Here is a 20,007-nt window from a genome sequence, read left to right on the forward strand (position 1 = left end):
TTACCTAACCGGGAACAGCGGTGTCACAGAACAACATAAGAACAAACAATTAAAATCAGTTTAAAAAACCTGAACTCATTAGATGGATATAGATTGGACGTGGATTGGTATTAATACATCCTCAAAACAGAGAGACACTTAGAACAGATCTGTGAATATTCGCAGTTACTGACAACAGTTAAGACAGAGCCAATAACAACTAATGAAATTAAGCATACATCTTAGACTATAATATCAATCAGTACCAGCCAACATCCATTGAATTATCAGATTCACAGTAAAGACGTCATAGAAAAAAAAAGAGAAAAACTTGACGTGACCTTGTGCTATGCAAACATACGGGTACCGACAGATTATGGAGCCATGAATGTGAATATGTATATAAAAATGATATTTAGTTCGATTTTGATTTACTGATTACAAAATCATTATTAAAACCAAAAAAATAAATATTCCCGGATCTTTTTCAAATTTCCAGGATCGGTTTACAAAATCTCCGTAAAAATAAGGATGTGCTACAATATTTGCCGTTCAAAATAAGTTTTCTACAGGCACGTCCAAACTTCAAAACCAAGTCTTCATATCTAGTAAAGGTTTCAAGATATTTGTGGTAACGAAATCCTTAACTTAATAATTAATCGGTAAAACATAGATTACGTTCATTGAAATCCAAAACGTTACTACTGATCACACAGGAATTGTGATCAAATTCTGATATAAAAATTCCGCAAGATGGCGTCAAAGGAACATCCCCGTTCTAAAAAGGAAAACTAACAATAGTGAACGAAAAATCGTCTGTTTTGTCAAAAATGTTAGTGTGAAGTTTCCACTGTATAACTGATATATTTAAATCTATAAATCTGTCAGGTTTATAACAGTCTTTGTTCAAGTATACGGTGACGGTACCCAAATTGCACCTATTTTGACAGTTTTTTAACCTACGTTTTTTTTATATGATAACGATAAAAATGTTCATTCTGTGTTTATTTTGTAGCCGTATCCTTCTTTATTATAAAGGTACACCAATTTGATCTTTAATCCACATGGAATCATAGAAAAATTGGTCTAAACTGACCTCCAAACCTCCCTATATATGCAACCAATTTTTTTCCCAAAAAGGGGGGGGGGCCTGCCCCCCCCCCCCCCCCCCCCCCTAAATTCGCCTCTGAACATTAGCAGTGTTTTTAATTTAATATTTAGTTTTAATGTTCACGACTGTCACGGAGAAGCATCATTGATTTCCAAATTTATATCATGATCAAATGAGTTCCTCATCTTTGGTTTTGGATACATTTGTAGCTAGAAGAGGCACACATAAGGTTTTTTTCTGCATGGTGTGATATTTTTGTATGGGAGATGGTATCTGAGAACATGCATGCATGTACTATTTGCATGGTTTTATTTATGTTACTTTGTGGTTGATCTTCCCAGTATCATTAGTAAAATATTTAATGATTTTAAGTAATGATAATGCCTTACATGATGCTTGGGTCTAGATGAGCGAGAAAATAAACTTTCGTGCTATTTTTTATTAGTACTTCGAAAATGTATTCTCCAAGCCTAGTCAAAATAGTTTTGACCAGTATGTAAATGATATCAACAAAAGACCCTTTGTGAGCATGCCTCAAAGACTCATATAATTGCTGCAAAAGTCAACTGATGAGATTTCTAGTGGATATGAACATCTACTTAATATGTTCTAATTATCTCAACAGTTCTAGTATTAATATTAGACCTTTTCAACAACTCTCGACACCGACTAATGACACCTACAGTTTACAGGTAAAATGGAGGGTTCGTCTCATAGACAAAAACGTATGATTATCATTACGATATATAAATTCGGTTTGGCGGTTATATACAGCTATAAAAGATATAAAAAATATAATAGAATTTATGATTCAGCATAAATTCGGTTATTAGTGTAAGCAATATGTGTCATTGACCGTGCTACTTTTTGTCTAATGTAGGTTATCACTTATCCGATTGATCACGCGCAGTATGACTGCGAATGCAATCTTTTCAATAGCTACATTTGACGAAAGCAGACGTATATTTATTTTGAGGATTTCAAAAATTCAGGATTTTGATTGTTTAGGTTTTCACTACTTCTTTTTCAACTCGGGACTCAGGTTGTATATTTAGAATTAGTTTCCCGTTTTAATAACGGGATGTTTTATTTAAATATAAATGTTTCAAAGCAAATTGAATTTCAATTAATTGATTATTTTACATGTTTTTATATTTTGTCTTATCCGGAGGTAGCGATCGGCGTCTTGTATTAGATTCTTTATGTTAATTACGTAGATATCTTTAATTTTTTATTTATTTCATTAACGAGATACCAACCCTTGGACTCCGATCTGCAAACAAATTCACTCCGGCGGTCACAGCTTATTTGCAATTTGCTAATTGAATATTATGCATGCTCGACATAAATCTATTTTTTTTTATGTTATTAATTCTATTTATTTATCTACTTATTTAATTGTTCTCCGTGTTTATATTGTGTTTATATCCGAGTTTATATATATCACCACTTAATTAGTTAATATTACGAAGCATCGTTATAGATTGTGTATTTTGATATACCGATGGTATAATTATCATGTGTATGCTGGCGTTATTACCTCGTGTGATCTATTTTTAGTATCTTATCATTTGGTACATTTAATCAGCCTCCTGGCACGTGTAACATAGATAAGGTTTTTTGTTTGCGTATGCTGACCGACATTTGCGTAAAGTAACCCAAATATTTTATTAATGACATTGAAAGGTTAATGTACTTGGTTATAGGCGTCAATGAACTTTTTGAGGTCGCTTTGTAATAAAAACTTTATTTATAGTATAAAGTAATATGGTTTGTTTGTTCAATTATAGTCTTATAGTTTTAGTTAAGATGAACACTAGAGGTCAAAAGAAGAAGCGTAAATCCACAACCAAAACACCATCATTAGAAGCTGCTACACAAGAAGACACACCGCCTCCAACGGTGACTACAGTGCAAGATACAGATGCTAATATCCCTTCTACTTCAGGAGCAGTAATGAACCCAGTTGTCACAAATCGACAAGGTAATGACGTTAATTTAATGTCCATGCAAACGCCGTCCTTCTCGATGATATTACCTTACATGTTAATCAGAATTTACGACAAAAAATTCATAAGGGCGAGTATGTCGATTTGGCTCTTTTATTGCGTAACTCAGAACTTTATTGATCATGACAAACAAAATGTCACTTTTGAGCAAGGACAACTAGTCATAAATCATGTTTCGCCCCAAACAAAGATTACAAACATCGGAACTTGGTCCGATGCCTTTCTAATTTTTATACGACCGCAAAATTTGAAAAAATTTTCGTCGTATATTGCTATCACGTTGGCGTCGGCGTCGTCGTCGTCGTCGTCGTCGTCGTCTGGCGTCCGAATACTTTTAGTTTTCGCACTCTAACTTTAGTAAAAGTGAATGGAAATCTATGAAATTTTAACACAAGGTTTAGGACCACAAAAGGAAGGTTGGTATCGATTTTGGGAGTTTTGGTCCCAACATTTTAGGAATTAGGGGCCAAAAACGGCCCAAATAAGCATTTTCTTGGTTTTCGCACTATAACTTTAGTTTAAGTTAATAGAAATCTATGAAATTTTGACACAAGGTTTATGACCACAAAAGAACGGTTGGGATTGATTTTTGGAGTTTAGGTTTCAACAGTTTAGGAATTAGGGGCCAAAAAAGGGCCAAAATAAGCATTATTCTTGGTTTTCGCACAATAACTTTAGTTTAAGTAAATAGAAATCAATGAAATTTAAAGACAATGTTAATGACTACAAAAGGAAGGTTGGTATTGATTTTGGGAGTTTAGGTCCCAACAGTTTAGGAATTAGGGGCCAAAAAGGGACCCAAATAAGCATTTTTCTTGGTTTTCGCACCATAACGTTAGTATAAGTAAATAGAAATCTATGAAATTTAAACACAAGGTTTATGACCATAAAAGGAAGGTTGGTATTGATTTTGGGAGTTTTGGTCCCAACAGAATAAGGGGCCCAAAGGGTCCAAAATTAAACTTTGTTTGATTTCATCAAAATTGAATAATTGGGGTTCTTTGATATGCCGAATTTAACTGTCATGACTGTGTATGTAGATTCTTAACTTTTGGTCCCGTTTTCAAATTGGTCTACATTAAGGTCCAAAGGGTCCAAAATTAAACTTAGTTTGATTTTGACAAAAAATGAATGAGTTAGGTTCTTTGATATGCTGAATCTAAAAATGTACTTAGATTCTTGATTATTGGCCCAGTTTTCAAGTTGGTCCAAATCGGGGTCCAAAATTAAACTTTGTTTGATTTCATCAAAAATTGAATAAATGGGGTTCTTTGATATACCAAATCTAACTGTGTATGTAGATTCTTCATATTTGGTCCTGTTTTCAAATTGGTCTACACTAAAGTCCAAAGGGTCCAAAATTAAACTTAGTCTGATTTCAACAAAAATTGAAATCTTGGGGTTCTTTGATATGCTGAATCCAAAAATGTACTTAGATTTTTTATTATGGGCCCAGTTTTCAAGTTGGTCAAAATCAGGATCTAAAATTATTATATTAAGTATTGTGCAATAGCAAGACTTTTCAATTGCACAGTATTGCGCAATGGCAAGAAATATCTAATTGCACAATATTGTGAAATAGCAAATTTTTTTTTAATTAGAGTTATCTTTCTTTGTCCAGAATAGTAAGCAAGAAATATCTAATTGCAAAATATTGTGCAATAGCAAGATTTTTTTTTAATTGGAGTTATCTTTCTTTGTCAAGAATCAACTTAAATCTTTGTTATATACAATATACAATTTATATTCACTTTTTACTACCAACTGATAAATTATAATAAATAACATTCGGTGATAACAAGCAGTTTTTTTTACATCTTAATATTTTATGATGTATTTAAATGAGTAGTTATTGTTGCAAACTCCATTAGAAATTTTGATTGAGATTAGTTTTGGAATAAGGGAAAGGGGGATGTGATTAAAAAAATTGGGTTCAATTTTCTCATTTGAAATTTCATAAATAAAAAAGAAAATTTCTTCAAACATTTTTATGCCCCACCTACGATAGTAGAGAGGCATTATGTTTTCTGGTCTGTGCGTCCGTCTGTCCGTTCGTTCGTCCGTCCGTTCGTCCGTCCGTCTGTCCCGCTTCAGGTTAAAGTTTTTGGTCAAGGTAGTTTTTGATGAAGTTTAAGTCCAATCGACTTCAAACTTAGTACACATGTCCCCTATGATATGATCTTTCTAATTTTAATGCCAAATTAGAGTTTTTACCCCAATTTCACGGTCCACTGAACATGGAAAATGATAGTGCGAGTGGGGCATTCGTGTACTGAGGACACATTCTTGTTTTGAGAGGATTAATATTCAACAGCATAGTGAATTGCTCTAAGAGAAAACAAAAATTTTAAGTTCATTAGAACACATTCATTCTGTGTCAGAAACCTATGCTGTGTCAACTATTTAATCACAATCCAAATTTAGAGCTGAATCCAGCTTGAATGTTGTGTCCATACTTGCCCTAACCGTTCAGGGTTCAACCTCTGCGGTCGTATAAAGCTACGCCCTACGGAGCATCTGGTTATGAGTATATATTGTTCTGTGCATCCTCATAAATTCCAAGAACTTGTAAAGTACATGTCTTCTGTCCGAAAAGGTGCCAAACGTCATGGGGGTATCGGTTGGAAAAACTATGATGAACAGTACCGTTTGAAAAAAGCTCGAGAACCAAGTGGGTCATGGGGTAAATTGGATTCGGAATACTGGATGTGGTATATGCAGTCCGCTTCGGTTCAACCGGAAGGCCAAGTTGCAAATCTTGCCTCAAATAGTCGTGCTTGAATACGTCGAAGGTTTATCTTATCAACAAGCGTTACGGTCATTTTTAGAATTTAGGACCTTATTCCAATTTGAGGATCTATGGCCTATTCCATTACATCACATAACTAACTATATTGCCTATATGTCATTCACTGGAACTGCGGCCTCAACTGTCAAATCATATATCTCTGGGTTGGTTTTTTTTTTTTTTTTTTTTTTTTTTTTTTTTCCAGTAAGATTAACAATTATACAGATTGCTTTAATACTTTTGTTGTCAGAAAGCTCCTCGAGGGAATGAAGCGTTCTCAAAATCGACCAAAGGACGTAAGGTTACCCATAACACGTGATTTATTGTCTAACATTAATAACGTTCTACCTTCTGATTGTCATAACGATTTATAAACTAAACTCTTCCAAGCTTCGTTTTCCTTGGCCTTTTTTGGTTTCCTACGTGTTGGCGAACTAACCGCTGATCATAAACACGCCTCAACCCAATCCCATGCAATTGAATATAACGACATAAAAGTAAATCTTTCTAGTATTGAAATCCGCTTAGGTTCATCTAAGACTGACCAGTGCTGTACTGCAACTACAATTGTTATTGATGATAGGCATGGTGATGTTTGTGCCGTTTTCGCTTTACGTAATTACTTAAAAATAAGACCAAATGTCACTGGTCAATTGTTTTGTCATTTTGATGGAACTCCTGTCACTAGATACCAATTTTCCGGAGTCCTTAAAAAGTCACTGAATGTTTTGGGTTTAAGTCAAGGAAAATATAGTTCTCATTCATTCAGGATTGGTGCTACCACAAGCGCTGCCATGAACGGCTTATCTGATTCTGAAATTCAGGCTATGGGTAGGTGGAAGTCTGATGCATTTCGTTCATATATTCGAATACAACAATGTCTATAGCTGTTAGATTTATTTTTTAATTTTGTTTAATGGACTTGCAATCACTTTAGTGGGACTAACCGCTATTTAAGAATCGCAGGTTCACCAATTACAATTTGGATTGTTGGTTCCTCCTTAGTGAAAAATGCATTTGTTCAAGCTAGAAGAAGACCAGGTGGCATTAATCTTGGCCTAGATCACATTGGTGTTCGGCTGTGGTGGTTGGGTAAAAGCGGAATGCGGAAAGTAAATAAAAATATTTCTCTATTACACAATATTCTTATTACATGTATTTACACGACATTTCACGTTGAATTAATTAAAAAAATTACTGCAATCATTCCGCATCCTAATCAGCTTTCTCTTCAACTTTATGATTATGCCGCATGCCAATAAGAATAAATGTGTATCTGTAAAAGTTTTTCTGAAAATTTCTGAAACAATATTAATACTGGACTGTCTGTCCGTCTGTTATCACACTTGTTAACACGGTCGAGACTTTTTTAAACGATCTAAACCTTACCCGGTGTACATATTCAATTTTGGGAGGGGAAGAAACATATTGATTTCAAAGGTCGAATGAAAAGATCAAGATGCCTTGTTAAAGTTGGTGTATTTCCTTTTTGAATAAGGGGAGATGTATCAACATTTAAGCAGCACATACTTGGGTATGGAATTTATAATTCAACATACTAGTTACTATAGAACGTTGTCTATTTTATCGTAGAGCCATTCCCCTGTTCTCGAAAATGACCTCTGAGATTCTTGCAAGAAGCGGGAATTGCTTATCGTTGGTTTTATATGTTACACTGTCATTGCTATATTTTATTTTGTTGACAACGGGTCATAATTATTTCGCTGTTTCTTTTTTCCTTGACAATTCTTTGCCGGTTTTATAATCTTTTATTTTTTTTACTAATGAATCTTTTTAAACTTCGTCTATGACCATGCATAAGGGAGTTTTTTCTGTTTTTTTTTTTATCTGATTAGATTAATAAAATCCCGTCGCCTGTTTTGTTCGCCTGAACCAAATCCTGAAAATGTTCATACTGTGTACGGCCTCGCACGGTGGAAATTATGCTTCGCCTTCATATTTGATTCCTTTTTAGTCGTTCAGAGATTGTTGTTGTTTTTTTATCTGTTTTTTTTCTTGTTTTTTTTCACAGTACAGAAAATGAGTTGATCGTTGTTTTTATCCTTCTAAATTTAAAAAATGCAATTTTACTCTGTTGGAAGGTTATCATTGTCACTCAAATAAATTTCAAGCATTAAATCTCTTAGTGATGTTTAGTATTATTTTCAATTTTTATTTTTGAGACTATCCCTCACATGCATATTACCTGTCGTAGTCGTGCTCAACTGTAGGTGTAGACAATTGTTGAAAAGGTCTACTAAAAATGAAAAGGGTACTGCAAAAATATTCGTTTCAAGATTATTTTGTTATGCGGATACAAATGTAATCGATGCCCATACAGTGAGCTACTTTTGTTGTGGTATAGTGTTCCCTGCAGCCTTTGAAAAGGACAGCGTATTTTTTTTTCTCAGAGGGCACACTTTGCGTGCTTGAATACACTTAAAGGGCATCCTTTGCGCGGAGGACTACACTATAGGGCACTTTTACATTGATGTTAAGGTATTGTAATGGATATGGTTTGAATTGAATATACCATTGTTTCGATGGAGAGGCTATTTGTTCGGCCATTGCAATGCGCATGTCATATTATGTGCGTTCTGAAGTGCATGTAATATGATTATCTTCTGTAGCACCAGGGGCGCGTGTAATCCAATCAATGATTTTCAATTTTTTAAATAAGATCATGGCTGAAAACAGCGATATCAATATTTGTGATAAAATAAAATTTTGCAGTTTTCGGAATTTGACAACGGAATACGATATAGTAAGAACTTTAAAGAATTATATAATCTTATAAAAGGGACTAAAAAAAAATTTGAAAGGAAATAAAAGATAATTGATCGGAGAACAAACTTATTCGACTCGCTACAGCTGTATAAATGGTAGAAAAAAATCCGTATTCATATGAACTTTAATTTAACCCCTTGTAGCTTGAGATGGATAACACGTGAATTGTATGTGTAAAGTGATTTAAAGGAAGAGAATGTCAACATTCAAAGTGAAACAAAGGTAATTCTTTGATTGACTGATTCGATCCACAAATAAACATTCTAATACAGATAAAAACGATGATCTGTAATATGAAATTAAATCGACCTAGAATAATTAAACAGCACGTGTTTGCTCAATCTATTTATATCTAAATTTATGTTTACATCGCTTATATGGTCAGAAACTGCATAATTTTACATTTATAGACTTGGTAATCATTTCTATTGAAACTTTAAAAAAAAAAAAAAAGAATAAGTATTGCAGTACTTAAATACCTAATCTTTGTCTACAAATTATCGGATGACTATAGAGGTCAACTCGATAAATAATTAGATAGCGTCTAGACTCAAATACACACGAAACGAAGCTACGTATTTTCTAGTCCAAATAATAATGACGTCTGCATGGCAAGGCTATTTTTTTTTCTAGTCCAAATAATTATGACCTTTGACGTCTGGCAATGCTATTTTATTTCTTTTCTAGTCCTAATAATTATGACGTCTGGCAAAGCTATTTTTTTTCTGGGACGCCGTCCTACGACACGTAGGAAGGCGTCCCAGAAAAATAATAAAATAGCCTTGCCAGACGTCATAATTATTTGGACTACGTATTTTTATGCCTGTTCCTTGTTTATTGTTTTATTTAGACTTTTAATAGTTGGATAAATGTGAACATATATATATATATCTTTATTCTCACAAACCAAATTACAAAGGTATAGAGATAATTACATATTTCAATACAATTATTACAATTACATATTAAATAAATAATGTACGAAAGTAGATAGAGGCGTTCACAATTGTTCACCCAGAAAAAATCAATTTGTTGTTTATCTCCTTAATAAGTTTACATAGTTTGTTCAGTTCTGTACATTTTTTAGAATTCATTAATTCATAAAACTTCAATGAGTTTGGTCTATTTCTATAGTAAAATGCAATACATTGTTTTCTACAATTATCAAAAGCTGAACAATTAAAAATGTAATGGTATTCATCACCAATGGCGTCAGAATTACACAATAAACATTTTCTGTTTTCTCTTTCTATGTTTTGCCATCTTCCAGTTTCTATTGGAAATTTCATGTTTAAAGTTCGAAATTTAAGAAATAAGGATATCTGCCTGTCATCCAAAATATTTAAATATTTCTCAAACTCCAAAGTATCTTTAAATAAACGATAATTTAATGCTTTTGGTGATTCTTGTAGGCTTGCTAGCCATTTTTGTTTAAATTGATCTATCAAATTCTGTTTGATGGTTACATGTAGCCATGTTTTATTTACAAAAAAGATATTATCCCATACATATGACAAGCCACACATGTCTAAAATTGATTTGACTTGTTTTAACCATAAAATATTTGTACCATATTTGGCAGTTGCTAAGTTATACAAAATAAAAGGCAATTTGTCAGGTTTTCCAGTTACCAACTTGAATCAATAATTAATCATTCGTAACTTGATTGAAATATCTAATGGATATCTTCCCAATTCACCATTAATCATAAAATCAGGAGTAGACTTTTTTACTCCAAGTAATATTTTATAAAATTTAATATGAACCCTCTCGATTATTGAATTATTTCCAAAACCCCAAACTTCGCACCCATACAGAAGTATTGGTTTCACAATTTTATCAAATAGATCAAGTTGGCATTCAATTGACAGATTATGTACTCTACCTTTTCGAATAATATCGTACATCGCATGTGTTGCTTTTTCACATGTCTTTTTGTAAAGAAATTCAGAACAGTTCTTGACTTAGGAAGTTGCAAACGATGAGTTAAACATAAGACACTTGACTTTGTTGTAACATAATAATTTTAAATATATGACGAACATTTTGATTATGAGTAAATATTTGGACACATTTTGCAAATTACAAATGTTATATTTCTAACTTGTCTAACTTGTCATTTTAAAGTTGCTTCAATATTTCACATTTTATTGTACTTTTTTTTTTTTAATGTTGCCTTTTTTAATCAATTAAAGACGTTTTTAATCAATTAAAATATTTGTTTTACAAGATAATGTTTCAGAGAATATAACACTTTTTCTGGAACATGTAAAATTGTGTTCCAGTAATATACACTATGTGTTCTGGATATTAACACATATTTCTGGAACACAGTCCGAGCGTTCCAGAAGTGTAACAAGGCTTAGAACGCGTAACGGCATACAATTTTGCTCACAAGGACATGTTCCAGATTCAAACACTAGGCTTTCAAGAAGTACACGCTATCCGTTCAAGAATAACACATAGCGTTCGAAAGATGCACGCATGATGTTAAAAACTGGAACACGAAAGTTAATATCTAGATCACTGTTACGCGTTCCAGATTCAAACACTAGGTGTTCAAGGAGAACACACTATCCGTTTAAAAATAACACACATAGCGTTCGAAAGATGCACACATAATGTTAAAAACTGGAACACCAATGTTAATATTGAGAACACCGTTACGCGTTCCAGAAATGTTTCAAAAGGGCGTTCAAAAAGTGTTCAGATTCTTAACACTTTTATTTACAGTGTATTATGTTATCATACTTAAAAACAATATTCTGCGGTAGTCTACCTTGTGAAAAAATAACAATCTTACTTTTTTGCACATTTACTCTAAGTTTCCATAACTCACAATATTCATATAAGGAGTCCAGTTGTCTTTGTAAATCTATCTGAGATTCTGCCATTAAGACAGTATCGTCAGCATATAAAATGACAAACAATTTTAAATAAACATTTAACCTCTATTTCTAACTCATCAGAGATAGTGCACACACCTTCTATATTTTTATTCTGTAAAAACAATTCCAGATCGTTAAGATAAATAGAAAAAAGCAAAGGAGAGAGATTCTCTCCGTGCCTAACACCAATAGAACAAGGGAAAAATTCAGAAAAATCTGATCCAAAGTGAACACGTGATTTGATATTATTGTACATGTTGACAATAACGTTATACATCTTTCCGTTAATCGAGTGTTTAATAAGTTTTGACCAGAGACCAGACCGCCAAACAGTATCAAAAGCTTTCGCAAAGTCCACGAATGCACAACATGAATTTGACAGCTATAGTGCCCCTTTAATAGTCTAAATACACAAGCTCTGTACCAATTGATCGGGTGCCCCAATATGTAATTTTATACGTCACCGAAAGCATAAAGCCCATGTTATTATTATTACCATATAAAACACATTTCTATACTGGAATCCATACAAACTGATTGTTTGTTTATCAAATATTTCAAAAACTAAAAAGTCATATAAAACAATTTGACTGGTACAATAAATCATTCCTTGTATTCCAGTATACCCCCCCCCCCTTCCCCCCCTCCCAGTATCCTTAATCATGCAGACATCATAACAATGGTGAACCAATAGTTAGGTAATTAAAATACATACACAAAAAGACTAACCATATAGTCCATACCCATATCCTAGTGCCATTCTCTAGTCAGTACATATTTATTTATTTCCAAATTTTCATACATGTATATGCACCACCAAAAGCAACTTCCCATAGCAAAAATACTCAGTGTACTTTATTCTATTTCGCAATAATCCAACACAACTCGTACAAGATCGTACAAGAATACCTTATTGCTGTATGACAAAAATATCATTTAAATCTAAATCATCGCTAATATATCCACAATTTCTACATCTACTAACGCATTGCTTATATCAACTGAAAAGATTCAGTATAAATTTCCCTTCACGTAACAATCCCACCAGACTGAAATTTACTCAAGTTTATTTCCAAAAGACCAATGTAAAAATAAACATCAAGATGATGTACAAAACTGTTTAAACTCGACAAATTTCCAGGGGGGGGGGGTCCGGGGGTTGGAACCCCCCTTTTTTGGCCGACCAATGCATTTGAATGGGGACATATAGTTCAACCCTTTTGTCCTGGGTTGGGAAACCCCTTTTTAAAATGGCTGGATCCGCCACTTATAGTATAATCCAAGACGGCACAATATAGCCTAGTATGACATATGGTACAACATTGGCGTTTTCAAAGATTCCCTCCTTTCCAAGAAATCAAAATAATTGCTAATACATCCACACTGACAAGACATAAATTTATGCAGATAAAATTGCATGACAGAAATGCAAGTACAAAATGTAGATCATCTACTTTTTAATCAAAAATAATTTCGAATATAACCCAACAAATCATTTTGACTTTCCAAATCTAAATATGATCAATTATTACAAAAAATATAAATACGAATCAATATTAAACAGAACTAACAAATTGAACAGCGTTTTCATAATTTAATCGAAAGACAACGAGTATTCCCCAAATTTGCTACCTCCATACGCACATTCCTTAGATGTCATGTGTTTTGACGTCGAAAATATGACGTCATTTTATAAACTTGGCGTGTCAAATCGCCAACTTCCTGAAAATTGTGAATCCATACTATTATTATTAAGCTTTCTACTGCGATAAAATTTTGAAGGTAAGTAAAAATTTCTTATTGTACAAAACAATATCTTTTTATTAAACGTATTTTCACTTTTGGTAAGCTGGATTTTGTCCTGCAAATGTATATCGCCTCCGAACAACAATCACTTTTTTATAGTGACGTCAAATGTTTTGAATTGTTGTGTCAAAGTTTACGGGAACCTGTGTGATTTTACGTAATGGCGGACAAATTTGCATACAAGTGTAAATACGTCTCATTTGTACTGGTCATAGTCGGTAGGATTTATTGAGTCAAAACCTAAAACGTATTTACACTTTTGGTATTTAGCTGAATCTTGCCTCCGAATGACCTTAGATCTACTCCGAATCACCTTTTGACGTCAAGCAACAATCACTTTTAAATTGTGACGTCAAATATTTTAAATTATGATGTCAAAGTTTACGGTAACCTGTGTGATTTTACGTAATGGCGGACAAATTTGCATACAAGTGCAAAATACGTCACTCTATAAAAAGCCTCGTTCACACCTTACCGGATAAGACGAACGGACGACTAACGGATGAAAATAAAAGTTGTCCGTTGACAAAATTGTTATCCGTTGGGAGTCCGTTGATTTTCTGACCAAATAAAACGGACGCTTAACGAATGCATAACGGACATGCAACAGACGAGAAACGGAAACGTACCAATCGGAACAACTCGGCCTTTCTGGTTGCACGAAGAAATAACCTCGTATGCATTAGGCGGAGGAATCATTGTCCGGAAAATTTTCCGATTCGATTCAAAATTATATTTTTTCGACTGGACTGGTACATTTTTTTTACCACTACTGATTTAACTTGCTCCTGTCCGGAAAATTTTCCGATCCGATTGAATTTTATATTTTTTCGACTGGAATGGTACACATTTTTTACCATTACTTATTTACTTTGCTCCTTCTTTCGCGCCAAAATATTTGGCAGAGTTAAAGTTCTTGATTACTGTGATATGTAACCAAATTATAGCGCCACCTGGAGGATAGAACTTCTTTGTGTCGCGGATCACTACAATTCCGGCCAACAATATAAGAAGAATTTCTCCGTAGTGCATACGAGGCTATTGTACTGCGTAGCGAGAATGGCCGAGTAGTTACGATTGGGAAACGTACCGGACAGAACGGATGTTGAACGTACTTCCAACAGACGAGTACCGTATAAAACCGACACCTAACGGAAGCGTACCGGATAAAACGGACGAATAAGATATACGGAAAATTAAAGGCGACAATAATAATACATATAAATCGCATTTATAATATTCAAAATGTTTCTGTGTAAATTTCTAACCGGTTTTGGTTTGTTCTTCAAAATGCCACCAACATGCAAAAGGCAGTGTCTGGCCTGAATAAGAGCTGCTTGATTGTGAAAACGTGCCCTTACTCTAAGATTGATTATGAATAATAAGAATGCATGAACCTTTCAAAATCTAATTAGCATTTCTGACGCGAAATTTTCAGTTGGCATTTATCCGTTTCAGATCTGTTCATCATCCGTTATATCCATTATAGTACGTCCGGTAGAAGTCAGTTTCACATTCGTTCAACATCCGTTTTATCCGTTATACGTCCGTTAGAAGTCCGTTGGTGAATTTATCTTCCAGACCTCCAACGGATGTATAACGGACACGTAACGGATTCAAAACGGAAACAAACGGTCGAGTACCGTACAAAACGGACGCCTACCGGACGTTCAACGGACATTTCATCCGTTGGACGTCCGTTCAAAGTTTTGAACATGCTCAAAATTTTCCACCGGAATAAACGTACGCTAAACGGACTTGCAACGGATATGGACGGACGTCTAACGCATAAGAACGGACGTCTAACGGACATGAACGGATTGAAAAAAAGTTATCCGTTCGAGCTACCCGTTAAGGTGTGACCGAGGCTTTAAGGATGTACACCTCTGAGAAGCAAAAATTTTCTAGAATTAAACTTTTTTTCTTAACCTGATTTTTGGGTTATTAAGACTGTAACAAAATAATTGGTAAAGAAAAAATCATATGGTGGTGCACTTCTTTTTTTGCTACGGACCTTTGAAAATGGCCAAGTTTGATGATTTTCCCATTTTTCATCGATTTTACCTATTTTTGGGCTATTATAGTGAAAAAAATCACAGTTCCACAATTAAACTTTTTTTCATACTTTCTGTAAAGATGAAGTGGACCAATCTGAATAAATTTTACTTACACAAACTATAGGTATGTGTTAATATAAGAAAGTTTTATCATATTTTGACGCTTTTTTGTGTAAAATTTACCATGCTGTCAATTTTGTATTTTTGTGATTTTCTCAGTTTTAAGAACAAAACGCATATTATTTATATTATTTCAACTTTTTTGTTACAAATGATTGAAAAAAATACATCCCTAAGAAATTTGAAATTTATGTTCAGTAGATTCAATATTGTTTGCAGTGCCCAGATAGCAATACTTTGTTGGGCCAACATTGGTGATTGATTGGCACAGTTGGTAAATAGTTGGCGTTGGCAGCACAACAAGAAACCGACGTTGGCCCAACAAAACTCAAACAACAGTTATTTTGACACTATTGGCCCCTTGTTGGCCCAACAAAACTCAGCCAACAGTTATTTTGACACTATTGGCCCCTTGTTGGCCCAACGACTTTCCACCAACTGTCATTTTGGTGTTATTGGCCCAATGTTGGCCCAACATTTTCTTACCAACTGTTATTTTTAAGTAGCTTGCCCAACGATATTTGACTTATAACGTTATCCATTGGTTCAGTGTAAGATCTTCTGACTGAAACTACTGAACCAATTTTAATCGAACTTTATTTGAATGATACTAGGTTATCGTAGAGAATATAGATTGCGTTTGAAGGGCATTGGGGACTTATTAAAAAATCAAAAAATCAAATAATAAAGTATTACCAAATAGGACCATTTACCGTCTGTGCCAAGAGCTAGAAAATTCTTAGTATTTTGAATAATTCAAAAGTTTTTAAAACAGTATTTATAAAAAAAACCATATCATTGATATTTCATGACAATATTGAAATATGAGCCAACATTGTGCCAACAATATGCCAACGTATTAGGTTCTTATCTCCCCGTTTTATACCACAGATTTTAATTTTTTTTTTTAGATATTATTTCAAAGTGTATTACCTTCCGTGGTCCCGGTTTCTTTATATTCGGTGGATTATTATTATGTTCAGTAAAATCATCAGTATTATACTCGGTTCAATGAACTATATGTTCAGTGGTTGTATCATTATGATGATGCAGTGGTAAAAGTCGGAAAATCAATAACGGAATTTGATGGGGGGAAAACTAACGCCGGCGAGTGAGTGAGTAGCGGATATTTTTTACGGACTTTTTCTTTGATGAGATTAAAATATATTCAAGTCTGATTTTTGGCCTTCTTTTACTTTAAGGATCTTTTAAGGGTCTCGACATTTTTCGATATTTCTTTAGGGGTCCCGCTCCATAAAAGTGGTTCGCGGGTATAAATAATATATATAGCTCCGACGTACGCCGGGCGTGGTAAAAAATCATGTACTGCTTTTCAATAGTTTTATTATACGCAAGTGGTTAGTCGTAAGTTTTGTAGTGAAACCGACTCCAGGCACTGATGATTTACTAATAATTTGCAACCTTAATATCCTATACAGTTTACCTAAACTTCTAAGCTTTTACAAAAAAAAAAACAGTTGTTGGCATGACACGGGTCATATATTTTATGATAGTATGATACTAAACCCCTAACGGGAGGTATTGTGCCTGATATTCATATGATGAAGACATAATCTTTCAATCAGTTTAATTGAGATCTGGAGCTGGCATGTCAGTTAACTGCTATAGTAGTCTGTTGTTATTTATGTATTATTGTCATTTTATTTATTTTTAGTTATTTAGTATGAAAATAACTGTTTTTGTGTACGGTGTACAGCAACTTATAACTATGCACCGTACAGAAGGATTTATGTGGTCAACTAAACACCGTACACAACTCTCTTTTGGGAATAAAATATCGAAAAATAACATATGTATGAAAGATTTCAATGCCAATTAATGAAACAGCTAAACTTATTACACACACACAGTGGCCTTCTATCAGAAAAAGAGTTGCAATGAATATAGAATTTTATCGGATGAGAAGAGCGCCAACTTCTTAACAAGTATTTGCACATATTTTTAGTAATCGTTCTTGTTTTGGGAAAATAATGAGACATCTCTTATCATCAACCTACGACCAAATCATTTCTTAAAACAACAATCATGTTTAAATTGAAGTACACATTGATATGATGTGAACAAAACAAAGATTATCGTTAACGTGTAAGGTCAAAATCGATAACGCCCGCTTGGTTAGTACCTATATCAGCTGTACGATGATACATAGGGAATGATATTTATTACGATAGACATAGGGAGAGGAAAGTTAGTATATTATGAGCCTTTTTAATTGCCGAATGTAATGATATTTTGTTTTTAGTATACCGTTATGAGGATTTCATATATATAGCAATACATTCTTTTCAGTTTTCCCGAATTAAACAATTACTGATCTTTGATTTTAGTTTTTAAAGATTTGATGTCTACGACTACATCTACAGTTATTGTGTGTGCTGTTTGTGATGGTCAATCAATCACACAAAATGCAGTAACATGGTGCCCAGATTGTGATGAAGCGTACTGTTCCAAATGTCTAAAACATCATGGAATTGCCAAGGCGACTAGGGAGCATTCAGTTATTGAAATAGAACACTATCGAGAATTACCCCACTTTATATTTGAAGTGAAGACAGAGTGTGGTACGCATCGAGCTCGATGTCAGCTTTATTGTAAAAAACATGAATGTCCTTGCTGCATAAAATGCATCGATTCCGAACACAAAAAATGTGAAGACCTGTTGCCGCTTGAAGATGTAGTCAGTGGGTCAAAGTCATCCTCTGCTTTAGACGATCTTCAACAACGCATTGGGGACCTCAAAAAGTTCTTCGAAAATATAGTAAGTGAAAAAAAGAAAAATTCTGAAGAAATAACTAAATCCAGCAAAAAACTTGAAATTGAAATTAAACAATTTAGATTAAGACTGAATACGCTTTTGGATGTGTTAGAAGCTGGACTTCTTAAAAGCCTGTCCGATTCAGAAAAAGAAATTCATAATAGTATAACAGGTTTGGCCGATAAACTTATAGCGAACGAGAAAAGAATGCAGACCTTACTTTCTGGAATAACGTCAATGAAACAACATGCGTCGGAACTTCAGACTTTCTTTGCCATCAGGGAAAACGAAAAAGAAGTTCAAATAGAAGAGCAGAAAACCAAGGAACTTGCCAAAATTGATGACTTAAATATACAAACCCTTTCTTTGACTTTTGACTGCAGACTACAGCATCTACTGGAATGTCTGGAATCATTTGGAAACATTTCAAACACATCTCTTCCAACAAAGATTTATTATCAAAATACAAAGGAAAAGCAAGCGCAGATAATCACAGAGAGATTGTTAAGAAAAAAATTAAATCTAAAAAAAACATTTGAGATGAGAAAGGAAGGTCACAACTGGTGTGGTGGAACGGCAGTTTTACCTAACAACAAGTTATTGATGCTGGAAATTCCTGTGTACACGTTTACGTTCAAACCTGGGACATGCCATGAGCTTATTGATCTGGATGATGATGCATGTGATGGTTTTTTGGTTGTTCTAAATCAGGATGGATCTTTAGATAGAAAGGTCAGGGTTTCATCATGGTCTTATAGCATTGCTGCTATTAATTCAACGACTGTCGCAGTTACATCAAGTCGTCATCCAAAAATTGTCATAGTTAATTTACAAAACAAGTCAGTACAGAAAACAATAAACACAAAATATCCTTGTTACGGAATAACATACTCAAATGACAGTCTCTTTTACAGCTGTGGAGAACATGGAATTAAAATACGAAATTTGATTAGTGGGAAAGTCTCTGAATTAAAAATTGGAAACAAGACACAGTATGAGCACGTTGCTATACACAACGATAAGATTTATATTTCTGAATGCATGGGACACAATGGAATAACATGCTATGATATGGCGGGAAAACTGATATGGAAATGGGGAGATAATGCAGTTGTTGGGGGGATCCTTGACCTAACTGTCGACAAAGATTCATACGTGTATGGTGTTGGTACCAGGTCGAAGTATATTGTTATCATTTCCGCAAATGGGAAACAAAGTAAATACTTCAATCTTAATGACACAAATGATATTTTTTTTACGATAAATTTGCGATCAATAGATTGTTGTCTGCAAAGTAGTAAGTTATATGTTACTGATGATAATATGAATACAAAAATTTATGAAATAAATTGAAATAGAAATTTATGTACACTTGGGGCTCATGATGAACACAGCTTCAAACAACATGTAACATGCAATCCACTTATTGAAAAGGAAAGTCTCCTCTTTGCAAGGGCTGATCGTAAACACAGTCTGATATTTGAACTTTAACAACTTAATTTTGTAATATTATACCAATATTGTTTAGAAAAGAATTAAATCTAAAAAAAACAACACATTTGAGATGAAAAGAGAAGGTCATAACTGGTGTGGTGGAACGGCAGTTTTACCTTACAACAAGTTATTGATGCTGGAAATTCCAAAATACAAATAGTTTATTTTAAAAATAAACCGACATCTCACTTT

The 20,007-nt window shown here is 33.8% G+C and overlaps 1 long non-coding RNA gene across 1 annotated transcript; it reads left to right on the forward strand.

Annotated features, from left to right (window-relative positions):
* The first annotated feature begins 1,890 nt into the window (after positions 1-1,890).
* On the forward strand, positions 1,891-20,007 carry LOC143072941 (uncharacterized). Its single transcript, XR_012977351.1, has 2 exons — positions 1,891-3,074; positions 17,894-20,007. It is a non-coding gene; the product is annotated as an uncharacterized LOC143072941 (long non-coding RNA).

Source organism: Mytilus galloprovincialis, chromosome 1 (assembly GCF_965363235.1).
Source record: "Mytilus galloprovincialis chromosome 1, xbMytGall1.hap1.1, whole genome shotgun sequence".
Taxonomy (NCBI): Eukaryota; Metazoa; Mollusca; class Bivalvia; order Mytilida; family Mytilidae; genus Mytilus; species Mytilus galloprovincialis.